This window comes from Dipodomys merriami, unplaced genomic scaffold (genome assembly GCF_024711535.1).
Source record: "Dipodomys merriami isolate MVZ:Mamm:240054 unplaced genomic scaffold, mDipMer1.0.p SCAF_29, whole genome shotgun sequence".
Taxonomy (NCBI): Eukaryota; Metazoa; Chordata; class Mammalia; order Rodentia; family Heteromyidae; genus Dipodomys; species Dipodomys merriami.
Genome location: NW_027204381.1, coordinates 12,323,630 through 12,340,188, shown reverse-complemented (window position 1 = coordinate 12,340,188; position 16,559 = coordinate 12,323,630).

Below are 16,559 nucleotides of genomic sequence, written 5' to 3'. Positions count from 1 at the left end.
GTCAGCAAATCGGTTTGTGAATACAATGCATCTTGATTGGGTCACCCCTTTCCTAACCCATCCTTCCCCAACCTTTTTCCTCAACTTTCTAAACTTTATATAATATGCCTCTCATCACCCCCAATTTTTCTCTTCATTGGTCTGCTCCCTTTCCTTTTAGCTACCCATCATACTGTTAAAGTGCAAGCTTCCTGGCATTCATTTTGTCAAACATTGACATTGTTTGTCTGAGGGATTAAACCAGTTGAATTCTCTCCTCAATATACCATACTTGGGTGTGTATTTGTGCATACTTGGTACAACCCCATATGTGTTTACTTGTAAGTGTCTAAATAGGTCTAGCTTCAACATATTCGAGAGAATATGTCCTTTGTCCCTGGGCCTGATGTACACTTCTCTTCTTTTTTGTTCTAACAGGAGATTTTTCAGGACAGATCCAAAATATCATGTAATTAACTTTTTGAATAGTTCAGATAGTAAAATGGAGAGAATCTTTAAGCCTCGTTATATTTTGTAAACAGAAAGAACAGTGGGAATATTTTGGTATAATATAAAAGCTAAAGAAGTACGGAAATCTGAATGACTTACTGACTGATTATGTCCCAAGCTTTTGAATGTGGTATGTAATTGTATTAAAAAGGAAATTCTTGTTTATGAGTACAGAGGAATATTATGGAACAAGCCAGAGTACCCACAGCAAGGACATGTTTTGAAAATACTACATACGATATTTGTGCTTGATAATTCTTATTCTTTAAAAGTGTCAAAGTTAACATAGTCAAAAATAGAATACAATGGGATTTGTGGTTTTTAAATCTGAAATTGTCTTTTTAAGTATCATAGCTGAAATACAATCTTCAGACTCATTGGAAGAAAGTAATGATTAACATACTGAAAAGAGAATTATAAAGGGCCAGCCTCGAATACTTAAAATATTAGATGAAATTTTCTCTGGGCAGATCAACTGGGAGACATGGAGAAATGAAGAACTCTTGTCCAAGGAAAGGCCAATAGAGCTCTAAATGAGAAATCAGACAGAAAAAGACCACTAGGACAACAGTATTCACAACACCAAGAAACTGGTCGGCTTTGGCCTCCAGACACCAAGCTTCCTGGATCCTGAGGAGGCATTAAAGAATTAAGCCAAGGTGCCATGATACTTTGGGAAGTACACATGTCTCCTGGTCCCAGTGATTGTGTTAGATGACCTTCTTGCTTCTCACTGATCATCAGAAGCAATAATGTATGGCCATTTCTAACCTGAAACTTGGCTAATCTCTTTTCAAGCTACTTCTTAAAGTCCTCCTCTTTGCAAGGACAGTTATCTATAAACAGAGAGGGAAGGCCTCAGACACTACTTGAAGTACTGTATGAAGAACAGCTCCTAGTTTCTGTCCTGGGGTTCGGAGGAAGGGTAGGGTAGATGTCAACTCTAGATCCCCTCAAAGTAAGCTTCTGGTGGGACACATCTCATGCTCCATAAAGATCACTAAGAGATTGATTTGCAGAAGCCCTCAAATATTCCTCTTCTGATCTTTGCTTGCCATTAAGGCATACACCAGTGATGGTGTTCCACTGAGAACATTACTTGCAGAACAAGTGTTGGATGCAAGGAAGCTATTTGAATTAGTCAGAATTCTCTGAAGAAATATACTAGATATAATATATAGAACTATTTAAGTATAGGTTTATTATGGGAATTGAGTCACACAAGAAGAAGGCTGAAAAACCTCATGTTCTACCATTTGCAAACAAGAGAATCAGAGAAATTGGTGGCATGATTCAGTCTAAGTACAGAGGCAAAGGCACTGGTGACTCAAGCCTAGATAAAAGGTCTAAATACTTTGGTGCAAGGGGTGGGGTAAGGTCTTGATGTAAGTTTTAGAGTCCAAACCCAGGGTTCTGATGTTCACAGGTGGGGGAGGAAAGAGGTCTCAGTTCCACTTCTTACAGGAGAAAGAGGGGGGGGTGGAAAAAGAGAGAGAGAGACAGAGAGAGAGAGAGACAAAGAGAGAGAGAGAGAGAATCCAGCCTTCCTCCACTTTTCATTTTGTCTACTTTTCATTTTGATGCAGAGCCTCAGTTGTATGGATAATGCCCACCCCTTCTGATGAAGATGGATAGTCCTTACTCTTCCTTACTTAGTCTACTGTTTCAAATGATAATGTCTTCTGGAACTAGCCTCTCAGATACACTTAAAATAATATTTACCAATTAACAGCTAGCCCAGTCACACTGACATAAAATTAACTATTACATTATTATTGTATTAACTGTTGGCACTAAATAAGAACCTTGAGGGTTTTGTTGTTCTTGTTCTTTTTTAAAAAAAACTTAGAGAAGAACAAGGCTGAAATCAGGAAAGCAACTCCTTTTGTAATAGCCTTAAAAAAATACCTAGGAATTAAATTAACCAAAGAAATGAAGGACTTCTACAATGACAACTTTAAAATCTGGAAAAGGAAACTAAAACAGATCTAAGAAAGTGGAAAAACCTCCCATGATCCTTGATTGGGAGGATTAACATTGTGAAATGGCAATTCTGCCAAAGGCTACCTACAAATTCAATGCAATACCCATATATATCCCAAGTTTATTCTTTAATGAAATAGAAGAAGCAATCCAAAAATTCATATGGAACAATAAAAGTCACTGAAATAGCAAAACCAATCCTTAGCAGGAAGAACAGTGCTGGAGAAATATTGATACTGAACTTCAAACTCTATTATAAAGTTGTAGTACTAAAAACAGCTTGGTACTGGCAAAAGAACAGGTCTGCAGACCAATGAAATAGAACTGAAGACCCAGAAATGAACCCACAGACTTACAGCCACCTAATCTTGGATAAGGGAGCCTATAAAACAAAATGGAAGAAAGACAGCCTCTTCAACAAATGGTGCTGGCAGAATTGGCTAAACATGTGTAGAAAACAAGATAGATCTCTATGTATCACCCTGCACCACAATCAACTCAAATTGGATCAACAAGCTCAAGGTAAGAGCTGATACCCTGAAAATATTACAGGATGGAATAAGGCAAACACTAGGGCTCCTTAGAACAGGTCAAAACTTCCTTAATAAAGACCCAGAGCCACAACAAATCAAAGAAAGTTTGGATAAATGGGATTGCATTAAACTGCAGAACTTCTGGATGACAAAGGACATAGTTAGCAAGATAAATAGAAAGCCCACAGACTGGAAGATCTTCACTAGCCATAAAATAGATAAGTGTCTCATATCTAAAATATACTTAGAGCTTAAAATTTTTCGTTCCCAAGAATCTAATCTTCAAAGAAACATCCACCCCATTAAGTCTTTAAAGACTTAAAGAGAGACTTCTCTGAAGAGGAAATAAGAATGGTAAATAGATACATGAAGAAATGCTCAACATCTCTGGCCATAAAAGAAATGCAAATCAAAACAACATTAGGATTCTACCTTAGCCCAGTTAGAATGGCCATTATTAAGAAATCTAATAACAACAGATGCTGAAGGGGATGTGGCCAAAAGGAAACACTACTACACTGTTGGTAGGAGTGCAAACTAGTTCAGCCATTCTGGAATGCAATATGGAGGTTCTTCAAAAGACTAAACAAAGAGCTCTCTTCTGACCCAGCAATCCACTCCTGGGCATTTGCCCAAATGACTAAAAGAAAGGTCATACTAAAGCTATCAGCACAACCACGTTCATAGCAAGATACCCCTTGGTAGATGAATGGATCCAGAAGGTGTGGTATGTATACACAATGGACTTCTATGCTTCCATCAGAAAGAATTATATCACCCCATTTGTAAGGATATAGAAATGCCTGAAAAAATTATATTAAGAGAAGCAAGCCAGGCCCAAAGAAAAGTAGGTTGCATGGTTTCCCTCATTTGTAATAACTAGAATATGTCTATGACATTTTTAGCAGGGGATCTCAATAGCCCAATTGCTAAGTGCATAGGACCATATATAATGAAGTATATCAACATAAACTCCAAGAATGGAAACAAGAGTTTTTTATTTATGTCCTGAATAGGGTTTATTTCCTTTTTGTTCTCTCTGCTTTAATCTTCTGTACTCTTTGTCTTGCATATAAGTTTATCTGATCTGTGGAAGGGTAAAAGAATCACAGAAATAGCAGGAGAAAGGATGAACTACAGGACCAATGATACTCACTTGGCACTATGTTGGAAATGAGCTATACAACTTGGGGGAGGGGAGAAAGGAGGGGTAAGCAGGAGAAAATGAGGGAGAGGATAACAGTATTTAAAAAGAAATGTACTCATTACCTTACTTATGTAATTGTTAGTCCTCTGTACTTCACCTTTATAATAAAAAATAAATAAAAAACTTAGAGCTTGGGGATTTGTCTAGTGAAAGAGCATAGCCTAGTAAACATAAGGCTCTAGTACACACATACATACGCACATGTAGCATACTTTTATACACTATATATATAGCATCTATACATATATACATATATAAACATATGTATATAAACATACTTATATTAAAGTATATACATTTGTTTATGTATATATACTATATCTTTGTCAGTTGTAGGGCTTGCACTCAAGAGCCTGGGCTCTGTCTCTGAGCTCTTTTGCTCAAGGCTAGTGTTCTATCACTTTGAGCCATAGCACCACTTCTGGTTTTCTGGTGGTTAATTGGAGTCTCATGGAGTTTCCTGCCTAGGCTGGCTTTGAACTGTGATCCTCAGATCTCAACCTCCTGAATAGTTAGAATTACAGGCATGAGCCACTATAGGCCAGCTTATACATGTATTTTTTAAATATTCAAAAAGAAATTAATCCAAACATCTTCACCCCTAGAAAGTCCTTATCTTAGTCACCTCTTCTCCCTCATACTCAGATGGACTCCTTGTGAAGTGATTTGCAGGATCTGCTGCACAGGAAGATCTTAAGCTCAGCATCTACTATCCTAATCTGCTTTTGTTCTGAATTTCTAAATGAAATACCTAAAATTCCCTGCCCACTAAACTTCTCCACCAGCTCTTGTTTTCCTGAAAACAATATTCTTTCTGTTTTGTAGATCTTCAGGATAAAAGAAATATAAACATTTAAATAATAATGTGTTTTTAAAAGGCATAATGGGGATAAGATAGGTAAAACAACTGATCTCACATCATCTGCAGAAGAAATCTAATAAAATTTTGGGGTTCACTGGGGAGCCAGACCATATTCAATTTTATGAGTGGATTAAGTTTTTATTGAATTATGTCTTTATTCAAGACACCTTGGTTCACCTATTAACACAGGAAATAGGTGAATGAATTTGGATCTTGTAGAATGCACTCCACAGTAAGCATCTTTTGATGAATCAGTCTGGGCTCGACAACTGCCAGATAGAGGGTGTTCCTTAGAGATGAGATTGGTGGTGTTCCTTTGCCTCTTTTCCAAATAGCAAAAGCATGTATATTCATTGCTCTTGAGAGCAGGTAGTAGAATGAGTTGGGAAAAACACTTCTGATCATGTTTTGCCACCTGCAAAAAATAAGGGCATGAACCCACTGATGATTCTAAACTACTGATCTCATGTCAAGCTAGTGACTTAAATCTTCCCTCCTAGGGGAGGTTAAGAACCACATTTCCTAGCATAAATCTGAAACCAAGCTAACTGTCCATCAGTAGGGGACTCGTAAATTAAGTTATGGTCTATCCAACCATAAGTGCATGTGCTCATGTACAAAGATGTCTCAGAAATATCACTGTTTTTTGAAAAAAAGTTAATATAGAGGAATGCATATGGAAAAAAGTTATTCTCATATAAGTAAAAGTCTCTCTCTCTCTCTTTTTTCTTTCTCTGTGTGTGTGCATGCCATAGATTTGTCTTCAGTTTTGTGTACTGGTAGGTATCCATCAAACTATTGGCAGCGTTTCTCTTTGTAAAGTTTAACAGTATTTAAGGTATTACTAATAACAGCAATAACATTATTAATTAAGAGTTGACTCATCCCACCTGTTCTAATGTCCATTTTTCTTTTGTACCATTCAACATTCACCTATGTAAAACAAGAAGGGGAGTTGGTACTGTGAGAAGAACATTAGGCTGTTGATCTGTGTTTAAATAACAGAACAATCTGGTAGAAGTAACGTTAAGCTGGATGCTGCTACTCATGAGGCTGAGATCTGAGAATCATGGTTCAAAACCATCCCAGGCAGGAAAGTCAGTGAGACTTATCTCCAACTAACTACTAGAAAACCAGAAGTGGTACTGTGGCTCAAAGTGGTACAGCACTAGCCTACCACTAAGTGGTAGGTGGACAGGCTCAAGGACAATGCATAGACCCTGAGTTCAAGCCCCATGACTGACAAATTTTTTTTTTCATTACAAAAAGAGGTAACTTTAATTCTCTGTTCTCTCAGAGTCCTCATCTTTTTTTGTTTTTGTTTTTGTTTTTGGTCGGTCATGGGCCTTGAACTCTGGGCCTGAGTGCTGTCCCTCAGCTCTTTAGCTCAAGGCTAGTGCTCTACCACTTGAGCTACAGCACCACTTCCGGTTTTCTGGTGGTTTATTGGAGATAAGGTTTCACAGACTTTCCTGCCCAGGCTGGCTTTGAACCGTGATCCTCAGATCTCAGCCTCCTGAGTAGCTAGGATTACAGGCGTGAGCCACCAGCGCCCGGCGAGAGTCCTCATCTTTTAAATGGATTTCCAGGACTAGCAATCGAATTGGAAATCTTCATCTAATTTGCACATAGTGTTTATAATCTATCTGGGGAGACATGCCATTCAGGACATACCCATAGTCAAACATAGAATAATAAGTAAAGAACATGTGCTGATGCTCAGTGAATACTTGAAAGTGCTATCTTTGCTTGACACCAGGGGAATACAGAAGATACAACCTCTAACTTCAAGAAATTTTATGATCTTATATGGGAGACAAAATAAATTTGCATGGACCATCTAGAGAATAATATCTAGGTTCATATGAACAACTCTGGATCATTCTTATGGGACACATTTTAAAATATTTCTCACCTAAAACCCAAGGAAACCAGACTCCATAATAAAAGTAGTAAAAACTCAAATCTCCAGGCCACATTTGCACTGATCTGTAAAATACAGGGTTAGGGAAATGGTCACAGAGTTCCTGTGCAGCAATGAAAGTCCTGGGACTCTATAACTTCTGAAACCAGAGCCAAATGGAAGAATTATGCCTCCAAAACCAGATTCCTGCCTGTTCAGTCCTGTCTTATTCCCAGATTAGAACAACTCCTTACGATAGCTATGCACAGAATTTCCTGAACGCCTTACATTCTGTCAGCCCATTGTCTGGACTGGAGAGCCTCTTTTGACTCCGCCCTGTCTGGCCAATGCAATGGGAGAGAAGACTTAACTTGGGGGCAACCAGGTGGCTGTTTGGCCTGCTTCATCACAAAGACCTCAGTGAGCAGAGGGACCAGCACATGACAGGGCCTCTGAGCAGGTCAGGCTTGACGCCTCACTTGACCTCACTGGCAGCTAGAGACTGATAAAGACATGATTGAGTTGGGGATTTCTTCCTGACAGTTTAACAGATGGCTATAATTAGAGGCTCTCCTCTAAGGGTCCAGAGAAACATAGACTCCATTGTAGGGAGGGTAAATGTGATAAAGGTCAAGGGTGAAATATGGAATGAAAGAAGTTCAACATTTTCCAATACGCAGAAGGAGTGAGCCTAAAGGAAAATGTGCTTGCAGATCGGCGTGCTCAAGTACACAGGCTTCCTATTCCTTCCTGAGCCTGAGAACCCATGGTGATGGTTTGGTGACAGAGCTTTGATCCTCATGGCTCCAAATCTAACACATAAAGATTAGTTGAGTAGATGATGTAAAATTCCCATTCTAAGAAGCTTTGTGTGGAAGATCTCAGAAAACAAATTGATTTTGTGTTGTTTTCTTCTAGATTCATCTCCCTAATTAATAAGAATGACAATTACAATAAACAAGACACAGGCATGGATTTCTAATGCTAAATTTAATCAATATTTGTCAGATATGTTTATGCATCATTGCTGCAATGATGATTAATGAAAAGGGCTTCAAGCCCAAGACAATTTGGGGGACTTTTAAAAGCCTTTTTTCCTAGAAATAAGAAGTCAAAATGTGCCAGATATAATAAGACCCAATTTACAATGCTTGAAAAAAATACAGTGAGTAATGGCAATAATGTTCTCATCAAGGAAAACAACAGATCATCATTTGGACAAAGACACAGGAAATTAGTGAAACTCTGACCACATAGGGGTAAGAGTGTGAACTTGGAAAAGTTTTTACCTGGTCTCTGGACTGGTGGACTTATTTCTTGGTTAAGTTGGTAAAGCAGACATCTTGAAAGAAATTCATTAATCAAAGAATTAGATAATCCCCCAATGACTAGGAATTTGAGGCAGCCTGAAAGTGTAACCCTTGAATTGTATCTCTCATAATCCTGCCAGGCAATGGACCTACCTTTGCCATAAGGGATATGATGATAGGAAGCTCTAGCTCTTTACAAATCCTGCTCCAGTTTGGGAAGCCACAAATTAAAATAAGAAGGAGGATGAGGAAGATGAGGAGGAGGAGGAGGAGGAGGAGGAGGAGGAGGAGGAGGAGGAGGAGGAGGAGGAGGAGAAGGAGGAGGAGGAAGAGGAAGTAGAGGGGGAGGAAAAAGAGAAGAAGGAGGAGGAGGAGGAGGAGGAGGAGGAGGAGGAGGAGGAGGAGGAGGAGGAGGAGGAGGAGGAGAAGAAAAGAAGAAGAAGAAGAAGAAGAAGAAGAAGAAGAAGAAGAAGAAGAAGAAGAAGAAGAAGAAGAAGAAGAAGAAGAAGAAGAAGAAGAAGAAGAAGAAGAAGAAGAAGAAGAAGAAGAAGAAGAAGAAGAAGAAGAAGAAGAAGAAGAAGAAGAAGAAGAAGAAGAAGAAGAAGAAGAAGAAGAAGAAGAAACTTCACTGATTAGTTCCATTCTATCCCTTGGGGTCACATAAGGCAAGGCTAAGTCCAGGTTCCACAGATACTTAATTTGCAGGGCTTAGTTTGAAGTAAAAATGTAGGGGACCCTTATTTTAAAATATGAAGAATTTCAAGATGGCAACAATAGAACAATGAACCCCGAATGGAGCCTTCCTAAAAACAAGATGTGAACTACACAGGTGAGCACATTAGAGGGCAGGTAAGTTTTTGTTTTATTTCTGAATGACTCCACTTGATAGAGTGGAAACAATATACAATTTTATTTTGCCTTTACCTGATGCTCTTAAACTCTTTAGATTCCTTTCTTCAGACCTTATAAAATATTCTGCTCCTTTTCAAGTATCAAAAAGTCCAACAGTCTTTTACCAACTACAAACTCTTTTGATCATTGCCAAAGCCGGCTCGAGGCTTCTCTCCTCTGAGTTCTCCCTGCGGCTCCTTCCCACTCTCCAAGGCTGGCCTGGGGCAGAAAGGAGAAAGGCAGTGGGTAGAAATGACCTTCTTCCTTTGTTATTACAGATGTGATTGGGGGTAAGCTGGGAGTCTAAGTACTGCCACCTTCTCTCATGGGCAATTTCCTGATTCCCTCTGACCTCATTCTACTGGGGACTTGGGGCTACCATTTTTTGGTATCAGTGATGCCACTTTCTCCTTGGCTAGATGTTCCAGGCATCCTAGCCCATGACTGCTTCTTCTGCTGGGGTCACTTCCCTGAATGCTCTACTTCCAGAGTCCCCCTTGGGTAGTGTCCAAGCTACTTTCTGGCTAGTCATGACCTCAGGGTTCACATTTTTACTTTGGGAGACATGCATTTTTGTCCTGCCTGTAGTACAGCACAGTTCACTCTGGCTGACTGCATTCTCTCAACAGTGCTGCCATTCTTCTTCTGACCACCCTCCTCCCACCAACTCACAGTCTCTCTCCTTCACTTTCTCTCACCTGTGAGAGATACTCTCCAGCTCCACTGAGATACTCTTTGCAGTTCAGATCAGGTGGCCTTAATAGTGGGAGCTTATTTGAGCTTGCCTTTGTCTCCTACAGAACCCTCACCATTTGTTACTCTCTCCTAGGGAATTCTTAAGTCCTTCACTTTTTTCAAAATATCATCTGAATGTGGGTGATAGGCTAATATGAACAGAACAAATGATTGGCCTGCCATCTTTATTTAAACTTGGGGCAGGGGTAGTTGCTAGTTTATTCTACTGCCTTATTAAGACAAGAGAAATGGACTTTTATATCCTGCTACAGAGGGAAATTGGAGATAAGGCCTTCAATGAGGTAATTCAGGGAGTCATATAGATAAGCCACTGATCTGATACTGAAGGAGGATCCCGCACAGCCATCCCAGGGGACCACACAAAGGCAGGCAGGCACAGGAGAAAGATTATTATACAGTTTATTAGAAGAGCCATATTTCCCCCAAGAGGGAGCACATGGCCTCCATCCCCATCCAGGTAGCAGGAGGGTCTGGGGGATAGGAAGTTAGGTAGATGGGAGTTCAGGTGGGTCTGGGTGGAGAGAGGGAAGGGCCAGCTGTATGGTGGGAACTCCAGGAATGAGAGGGGGCCCAGGTCTGGGTGGAGGTGAGCACCAAAGGTGAGCATAATTCTAACATTCCCTGCTCTGTTGTTTAATAAAAATAGGGGGGTACTAGGCCAGGGATATGGACAGAGGTCATTTCTTCTGGAGCTACTTCCTGCTGTAAAGAGGCAAAGTAGTCAGGGGTCCCTGTTTTCTTGCTCAGCTAGTACTGTCCAAGAAGATTCTGCTTGACAGTGTTTGGTAAAGTTCCTCCTTTTTTCATGACAATGTCTAAAATTCAAGACAATTAGTAAAAGGCAAAAAAAAAAGTTGTTAGTACCCCAGGAGAAGAATATGCCATGGAGGGATTGATTCCCAGAAGGGGCTATCAAAGACCTGAAATTGCCTTTTCTGTCTCGGATTGGAGACATAGCATGGTACCTGACTCTGGCATCCTGGAGGAGGTGAGTAAGACTTTACTATCACAGTAACCTGAGGAGGGTGTAGCAGAAATAATTAAGGGTACCAGAGCCAACAGGTGTCTTGGGCTCTTTTGGCTGCTTCCTGCTGGAGTAAGGGTATCAAGGAATCCTGGTCTTTAGGGTCCAGGTCTGCTCTGGGCAAGGCAGGGCAGTGTAAGTGATGTCTCTGGTGGCCTGTAGGAACAGGATGGCCTTGACTGGTTCCCAAGTGATATCCTGGGCAGGGGATGTTATCCTGTTGAAAGAGACTTTTGGAAAGATCAGGCAAAAAGTTGACAAAATGACAAGGTCAGTTAACATGAATGACATAGGAGAACACACACTGGCCATGGGCCAGAAAAGTTCCACTTGGAGTATAGGCCCAATTACAGCCCTTTACAGGAATAACTGGACCTGGGGCAAGGAAGACAGGAAGAGATGTCTATGATCTTTTGGGCAACTGGGTAGAAGAAAACATCAGAAGCTACTATAAATACAAATAGCAGGTAACAAAGGCAAGACTGTTAACTTTCTGCCCAGTTAGAAGGTAGACAGGTATGGACATTAGGTGGGCAAACAACTATTTCTCTTGATCTCCTGGCTCTGATTAATTTTGAAAGGGCAAGCATAAAGTGACTCCATTTAGGATGTCATTTCCTCTTACTCCTCTCCATGGTTTTCCATTGTCAAGACTAACTTAGTCCTGGCGGGTGTCTCAGCATCCATTGCTGGGATAACTTGTCCCAGTTGGCATTTATGGTTTGGACTCAAGGCCTGGGCACTGTCCCTGAGCACTTTTGTTTGAGGCTGGTGCTCTACCACTTAAGAGTCACAATGCCACTTTCAGCCTCCGGCTGGATACTTAGAAGTGAGTCTTGAGCCATGCCTCCAACTTGGCTCCTTGCTGATTAGCTGGGAGATGGAGTTTTTGAGGGATTTTTTTTTGTGTGTGTGCCCAGGATGGCTTTGAACTGGGGCAAAAGGAGTCTTTATTACAAAAGACCTTTTATTTCCAATTAGAGCAAGAAGATCAATGAGATAGAGGTTACCTATAACTTGTTAACAATTGACCAACAATTACTTGCCAGAGTTTTTTTTTTAATAAACCCCAGTAGATGTTTTTAGCCTGTGACTGATGAGCACTCTAATTACTGCCCACTGCCTCTGGGAAGCCTGTTTAAAGTGGCTTATATACAACATTTAACCTTTAACAAATGTACAGACCTTTTCTTGGGCTATAACAGCATAGCCTGTTTAACACCCTGGTTTATAAAAGCGTTTTCTGGCTAGTGGAGGAACCTGATTTCTAGTGGCCAACAATGCCTACCTGTGTAGGCCTTTAGACAGATCTGAATAGGGACATAATCTCAGCTCTACAAGCTTTTTTTTTGGGGGGGGGGTGGGGGTCCGGTCATGGGGCCTGAACTCTGGGCCTGGGCACTGTCCCTCAGCTCTTCAGCTCAAGGCTAGTGCTCTACCACTTGAGCCACAGCGCCACTTCCGGCTTTTTTCTTTTTGCTTATGTGGTGCTGAGGAATCGAACCCAGGGCCTCATGCATGCAAGGCAAGAGCTCTACCACTGAGCCACCTTCCCAGCCCGCTCTACAAGCTTTTTAACAGATGAATTCAACCATCTCAAAAGTTACTGCTAATTAGGACTTTGAGCAGATACAGGGGGTTTGGGATTTAAATTATCTTTTACATTTTACAGCCTTAGCTTTTAGTGCCCACTATCACAACTGACTGGCAAGTTTTGCCCAGTTAGACCAACATAGATGTTAGGCATATTTACAAATTATCTTTCCATGACCTCCTGGCTTTGATGAATTATTTTTGAGGGCCAAGCTCAAATAACTCAGGATCTGGCACCATTTTTATCATCCAAGCAATTGTTTGTAATCACCTCTGAAAATTTTAACATTGCCAGCACCCCTGGAGTGACTTTTTCCATGCTGGGATAAATGCACCTTTGGCATTTTCCTTGGTCAGTTGCTGGACTTGAACTCAGGGTTTGAGTGCTGTCCCTCAGCTCTCCAGCTCACTCGGCCACTTTAAACTCCAAAGCAACTCTGCTTTTGAGCACTCTGCTGGCAGACTAGAGATGACAATCTCACAGGGACTTTTGTTTGCCTGGGCTGGCTTTGAACTGCAGTTCCCAGAGCAATGAGTTTTTACAAATGGCCACTTTTACTCCAATTAAAAACAACAGGGGCTGGGAAGCATGGTTTTACCTGGAATTTATTAGGTTACATTTGACAAACTTGTCCTGTCTTTTACTGTGGGCCTGTTGGAAACTGTTAGAAAAAACTTTAAGGGCAAACTGGAATAATCCTAATTTATTTGTTTTACTTTGAAATAAGCCTTTAGGACAATTTTATCTTTTAAACTTTTGTCTGGGAGACCAGACACTCCCAACTTCCCAAATTTTTACCAAGGGGATGCCATTTTAATCCCTTTTGATAAAATTACTTTAATTCGCATTCAAATGTCTCATTGAAACACTGGGCTACACCCTTTACCTCTTGGTCAAAACTTTAAACTGGCCACATTATTTTTTCTACAGTCTGAGCACCCTGCCAGAGGAGCATCAACTGTGAGCAGTGTAGCAGTTTTTCTTAATGTACTAGCACTGTAGCATCTCTTTCCTTGAGAAGTACATCCAAGGGTAAAATAGCATAGAAGTCAACTTAAATCCTTTGCTCATACACCCCTTATGGTCTAACTTGTGGGGATTAACATTTATAGAACCAAATATCTGAAGTAGCTTGTGTTTTACCCCAGATTAGCAGGTGGTGTCACTGGTTTAGGCAGCTGTGACAACTTTGTTTTGATTCCTGGGCATTTCCCATTCACAGGCCACACTGAATCTTGAATTACTCTGGTCCCTTGGTCTTAAAGGGAGTTGATCGGCACACAGGGGAGAAAACAGAGAATTAAAACCTTAGCCTTAGTTTACTAGCCATGGTCAGAGGTGCAATATTTAACACTTGGCACCGATGGACATAGGAATGACATAAATCACAGCCAATTTTATTTACTTTGCAAAGGAAACCATCTTTTTTAACTCCATTCCCAAGGCCTTTTAAAACTGGTTTTTCTTTGGTTTATAGTCAAGTCGCAAAGTTTTAAAGCAATTTAGATTAAATCACAGCTTTTATTGACAAAGATCTTTTAGTATGCAGAAACCATAACCATTTACATATAGACAAATAGACATGTTTGTGTACAAATTATAGAGCGCGCTTAGATTTTAAAATCGGCCATTTTAAAGCTTGAAATTTTACTTTGCCTAATTATGATGGAACTACATGGTCAGTTTAAAATACAAAACTTTGTAAACAGCAAGAAACTTAGTAAAGAGGAGACAAGACACGAACAGACACGTGGCATAGCATGACGGCACCCAGGTCAGGTGTGGGGAGGAGGAAGGTTACAGAATCAAGTAAGAGTCTGCGTGGAAACAGCAGCTGAATTACCACAATGCCAAGATGGCGCATCCACCACATGCTCAATCCTAGAGAGAAGATTTACAGAATTTGATACACTTTGGGTAATGTCCAAACTTGTTGGCCTTTTTTGGGAGTTTAAACTTAAACTCATCCATTTTTTTATCTCAAGGAGTATAAACAAGCTATTGCTGGCTACATTCTTCCAAGGCTTAACCAAGGCATTTAGCATATGAAATACTTATGAATACCTTTAGTTGGGAGAAGGGAGAGGTTACCAGAAGCTAATTTTGGAACAGCAAGCTGCAGAGTTTAAAGGGAGGGAGAGGTGGAGACAGAGAGAGACTTTTACCTGCCTGAGTGCTCACAGAAGTGGAGTTTTAAATTTGGGGCCAAATTTGATTCTGATGGGGGCTCAGCATCCCTCAAGGACCAGGTGGCCTTAATGTAAAGAACTTTAGTGTCCTTCCCATGGTATAGTGACCAAGAGCCATGTGCTTGCCACAGAGCATCCCCTGTGGTGGTGGTGGTGGGGGGGAGCTTCAGTGAGAAACATCACCATATCATGTTTTCTCCACGGGGGCCCTTGGCCACAGTAGGCCCTAGCGGTGAGTTCTGGGCAGTTGGCCAAGGTTTCCATCGAATGGCAGGGTGGGGCTCAGTTAGCCCATGAAAGCCCAGGTGACCTTACAGACAGAACTACAGAAATCAGAAACCCAGAACTCAGGTTAACTGGTCGACTCACCTGGAGGTAGAACTCATTTAGGTATTGGATGGGCAGGTAGAGTGCTTGGTAAGGAGAAAGTTACCTTGATGGTTCTCTGGTGACCAGAGTGTAGGATCTCAGGATAGGTCCCAGGACAGCTGGTCAAACCAGCCCCTCCACTTTGGGGGTGGGAGCAAATCCACTGGAGCCTATCCCCATACGGGCCACCAATGAAGGAGGATCCCACACATCCATCCCAGGGGACCACGCAGAGGCAGGCAGGCACAGGAGAAAGATTAGTATAAGGTTCATTAGAGGAGCCATATTTCCCCCAAGAGGGAGTACATGACCTCCGTCACCACCCAGGTAGCAGGAGGGTTTGAGGGATAGGAAGTGAGGTAGATGGGAGTTCAGGTGGGTCTGGGTGGAGAGAGGGAGGGGCCAGGTGTAAGGCAGGAACTCCAGGAATGGGAGGGGGCCAAGGTCTGGGTGGAGCTGAGGACCAAAAGTGAGCATAATACTAACAGATATGACTGGTGTCCTTATGAGAGAGACTCTCTCTCTGTCTCCTTTTCTCTCCTTCTCCATCTTCCTTTCCATCTTCAGCTCATTTCTTTTATCCCTGCTTCCCTCCCTCTTATACCACCATGTCAGGAGGAGGGATACCTTAACCCAAACAACAACAACAACAAATGTCTTGTACCTCAGTCCAAGGTATTTCATCTCTAATTGTGAAAAAGTAAATTCCTGTTTTTAAACCAACCCAGTCTTTGTCAGTGCAGCCCATGCAGACTAAGACAAGCACTCTGCCCTTTTTTGAATGTTGCCTCCTTCAACTTGGATGTCTTCCATTCCTTTAGTTTTTCTAGCAGGCCCAGTTCTATTTGCTCGCTTCTCCAAATGGGCTCTAGTTGGGCATGTGGCTGAGTCTCATCTTCCACAGAGATGATCCCCTGGAGTAAGTGAAACTTTAATGTTGAGTCACTTCATAAATCATGAGATAAATAGGATAGAAATGGACTGCAGGCATACACCCAGAACCAGGCTGACTCTCTTATCAACCCGACTTAGATGGATATTTTTCTTTTCTAGTGAGGTTGCTTGGTAGTATGGGTAAGCTGGACACACTTCTGAGGTAATGCATGGTATCCAACTTCAAAGGTGGACAGGAATGTCCTATCCTGGGGGAGGGGGGAAGGCTGATGAGAAAATTAAATAAGGGCTTCAGCCCCTAGACACAAAGGCTGTGACTCTGGGAATGCTTTCTGAGAATGTGCTGAGGGTTTTGGTCTAAACCTATCCGGTGTATTTTTATCTCCTTTGGCTCTCTCAGTGTGTGTGTGTGTGTGTGTGTGTGTGTGTGTGTGTGTGTGTGTGTGTGTGTGTGTGTGTGTGTGTGTGTGTGTGTGTGTGTGTGTGTGTGTGTACACATTATATATTCAAATACAGAACTTACACCTACAATACTTTTCAATGTCTTTCAGATCT